Genomic DNA, 4,435 nt, shown 5'->3' on the forward strand with positions numbered 1-4,435 from the left:
ATTTTTTGTTGGTAATCCCTTGATTACCTTGTGTCTTTTTTCCATTTCAATGGGTCTGTTGAGGTTCTTGACATCCATCTGGGATAGTCTAGGGAGGGATTGTGTTTCCAAATATTTGCCCATGTCTTCTAAATTGTTGAATTCATTAAAGTATAGACGTTCATAGTACTGTGTAATTATTATTTTAATTTCATTAGGGTCCGTTGTAATGTCCCCTGTTTCATCCGTCATCCTTGCAAATGTTATTTGTTCTTTCCTTTCTTTGGTTAGGTTTGCCAGAGGTCTATCAATTCTGCTAATTTTTTCAAAGAACCAACTTTTAGCGGCATTACTTTTTTCCAATAGTCTTCTTGTTTTCCCTCTCCTGTATCTCGGCTCTGATTTTTACTATATCTATCCTATTGCTATTAGTAGGGTTGTTCTGCTGACTCTGCTCTAATTGGTGTAAGTTTTGTGTCAGCATATCATCCACGAGTCTCTCTTCTTTTTTAATGTGTGCATTTATTGCTTTCAGCCTTCCTCTGATAAATGCCTTTGCTGTATCCCAAAGCTTTTCGTACGTTGTGTTTTCGATCTCAGTTTATAGAAATTTTCTGATTTCATCTCTGATCTGGGTCAATACCCACTCCTTTTGCAATAGGAAATTGTTCATCCTCCAATTGTTTGCTCTAGTTTTCTTCACCTTCCTTCAGTTAATTTCCAGCTTTATGGCTCAGTGATCAGAGAGAAATGTCTATATAACCTCTAGGTCTTTGAATTTACTCAAGTTTGACTTGTGTCCCAGCATGTGGTCTATTTTCGAATATGTGCCATGTAGATTGAAAAGAATGTGAAATTGTTTGCATGTGGGTGGACTGCTCTGAACATATCTATCAAATCGTCCAAGTGTTCTATTTAGATCTCTAGTCTCCTTTTTGAGTTTCTTTCCCAACGATCTGTCTTTTTCAGAGAGTGATGCAATAAAGTCACCAACTATAATTGTTTAGCCTGTGATCTCTTTTTTCATCTTTTTGAGTGTTTGATTCACGAACTTTGCTAGTCTCTTGTTAGGTGCATATATGTTTATTATGCTCACTGGTTCCTGTTCTATTGTTCCCTTGAGCATTATATAGTGCCCCTCCTTGTCTATTGTTATGGATTGTATCTTGAGGTCAATTTGGTCTGATATTAAGATTGATAGCCCTGCTTTTTTTTATTACCTTTTGCTTGGTATATTTTTTGCCATCCCTTAATTCTCAACCTCTTTTTGTCCACAAGCTTGAGATGAGTCTCCTGAACACAGCAGATTGATGGGTTATGTTTCCACAGCCAATCTGTTAGCCTCTGCCTTTTAATGCCTGAGTTGAGGCCATTGATGTTCAGTGTTATTATAATCTGTGTGTGGACTCTGTGATGTCATCTTGTACCTTTTGTGTTGGGTATTTTTCCTATCTACCTATCTTATCCACTTCTATTGTGTGTGTGGTTTATGTTTGCCTTATTTCCACTTTTAAGTTGATGCTATCCTGGGGGATGTTTGATCTTTGTTGTCCTATGTGTGGAATTGCTCTACGTGATAGTCTCTTATTTGTCCTCAGTGAGTGTTTATCTTCTGCCCATACTGGACTGTCAGCTATCTTTTTTAGGGCTGGGTTTATATTTGTGTATTCTTTGAGGTTGTCCTTGTCTGGGAAAACTCTTACTTCGCCATCCATCTTAATAGATAACTTGGCTGGGTAAAGTATTCTTGGGTTTGCATTGTTTTCCTTCAATTTTTGGAATATGTTACTCCATTCCCTTCTCTTCTTCATCATTTCTGCTGATAGGTCTGAACATACTCTTATTGGGGTACCTTTATACATGATTGTTTGCTTTTCCCTAGCTGCTTTTATGATCTTCTCCTTATCCTCAAAGTTGGATAATTTGACAATTATGTGTCTTGGTGACTTCTTGGGATTCAGTCTGGCCGGTGTTCTTTCAGCCTCTTGAATAGTTGCCTGATTTTCCTCTATTAAGCTGAGGAAGTTTTCCTCTAAGAATTCCCTTTGCAATTTTCGCTGTTGATTTCCTTGTTGTGTCTTGTTCCGGTAGTCTGCTTGGTTATCCTCTAGGTCACTGGTGCGCTTCTCTGCCTTCTCAAGCCTATTGGCAAGATCTGCCAATTTGTCACTGGATTTTGTTATTTCATCCCTTAACTCTTATATTTCCCTTTGGTGTGTTGCCTTTATCTCCTCTATCATCTCATCTTTTTTCTGCATTGCTTCCCTCATATCCTTTACGACTTCAACAGCATTTTGAAAATTTATTTTTGTGGCAGGTCAATATCTGCTTCTTCTATCCCCATCGTTAGGTTCATGACTTCTTCCGGCATTGTATTCTGTTTCTCCTGCTTTCTCATTGAAGCTGTTAGAACTGGTTGCTCATTACGTGTTGGTTTAGAGGAGCGTGGAGCCATCTTCCTGAGTCAAAGAGCCCTGGGCTCTCTCTGGGGGATTCGTATGAGATCTTCTATGAACTACCTGCCGGTAGCTGTACTGAGGAGTCTAGCTGTCGTTATATCTTCCTGTGGTTCCACTCTTGTCCTGGCCGTCCAGTATTCTGTAACTTGGAATGTGGGTTGGATATTCCTCTCATGTGACAATGGTCGGGTTGTTGTGGGCCCACGAGGCACTTGCTTCCCTGGCTGATCTCTAAGTAGCCTTATCGGCTGAACTGTGGTATTTTCCTCTGTGACTGGAATGCTCAGGAGGGCGTGTGGGTATACTCACCTTGGTGTAGAGCTCTGTAGCTCGTAGGGGGATTACTGTAAATAGAGAGATCACCTTGGAAATTGGGTGGGTGTTCCCATAGTAGCGTGGAGCCCCACTAGTGGCCAGGCATTGCCCCCAGTCATTTGTGGGACTTCGGGATTTAGGCTGGGGGTGCCCCCACTTTTTGTAGGGGAGAACCCCCTGCTGCTTGGTTTGTTGAAGAGGACCAGCTTGAATTCCCCAGGTGCTTGCCAGGCCTATAAATGCGGATGGGAGCTCCCCAACTTGGGCCTTCAGTGTTGCCCTAGGCAGCGGAGAGTTTCCGGTGGCCGCTAATGGGTTGTGACAGGAAAGAGAGTGAATGGAGAAGAGAAAGGGAGAAAGAAAGAGGAAGACACAGACTGAAGTAACAATGTCTACAAAACTGACACCCCCTCACCCACACTCAACTAGATTTCACAGAGTAAACAAAAGTGAAAACAGTGAAAAATTTTTAAAAAGGAATTAAAAAGAAAAGAAAGGAAGGAAGGAAGCAATAATAAAGGAGAACTTAATCTGCTGAGGCTGTGGTAGGATAGGGAGAGGAGTTTTAATAAGAGGAGGAATGAAGAAAAAGTGAAAGAAGAACACAAATAAAGTTAAAAAAATAAGAAAAAAGGAAGGAGAGGGAGACAGAACTGACAAAATTGATAAAGAATAGCCGACCCCGTGTAATGTTGTGTGTAGCACTGACTCGTCCTGTGTGGAGCCCTGTCTTAGGAGTCAGGCTGCCCCTGGGAGGACACGGTTGCCCTAGGCAGAGTGTAGGCGTCTGGGAACCAGCAGTGGAATGTAAAGGGAATGAGAGGGAGAAGAGAGAACCATACAAGAAGTGAGAGGAGCGAAGACAACAAAGATAGAAAGAGGAAAGAGAAAAAGCAGAAGGAAGGGGAAAGGGCAAAAAAAACCTTAACTGTGTTCTCTAAGATTGTCTGTGAGGGTAAAGAGGGAGGAGAGTGAGAAGGGGGAAATAAAGAATAAAGAGATAGCTGATCCCTGATTACTTGTATGTGGGGCCAAAAGGGTTTAGACCCTGCCTCACAATGGCAGGCTGGTGTGCTCTTTGGATGCAGGGACCCAGTGGTGCTGGGCAGTATTGCCCTAATTGATGAGCTCACCTAGAGGTCTGACGGAGGTTTCCTGAGCAGCTCAGTGTGGTGTAGGTGTTTGTCCCAGCTGCCTTGTGTGGATTTCATCACTCCCACGGAGGGCGGGCTGGAGTTCTTCCTGCTATTTGGGTTGATTTGCCCTAACTGGAGGGTAGTGATCTGGAAGTCAACAGTGGTTTATGATAGGAGAGAGTGGGGTGAGGAGGGAAAAGATGGAAAAAGAAGCAAGAGAGAAAAAAGAACTCCAGCTCATTGAGACTGGCTGAGCTCGTTGAGACTGACTGAGGTGGGAAGGATAGAAATGCTAGCGAATGATGAGGGAAGAAATAGAGTAGTAGGTCAGGTGGTAACTGAGGTTTGATAACCTGTCCGTGAGGCTGAAGGAGTTCTATCTCTTCTTCTAGGTAGTGGGGTGATGTATTTGTTTTATGTAGGGTTCTACAGATGCTGTGTGGGATTACTTGAAAAGGCTAGCTCGTACCTGTAACCAGGCGTCCGTTGTGCTCTGGCTTTTAGTGGTATGCCTGCCTTGTGCTATATGTAGCACTGCAGCAGGGA

This window comes from Echinops telfairi, unplaced genomic scaffold, assembly GCF_000313985.2.
Source record: "Echinops telfairi isolate 266 unplaced genomic scaffold, ASM31398v2 ScPeMD7_6631;HRSCAF=7566, whole genome shotgun sequence".
Classification (NCBI taxonomy): domain Eukaryota; kingdom Metazoa; phylum Chordata; class Mammalia; order Afrosoricida; family Tenrecidae; genus Echinops; species Echinops telfairi.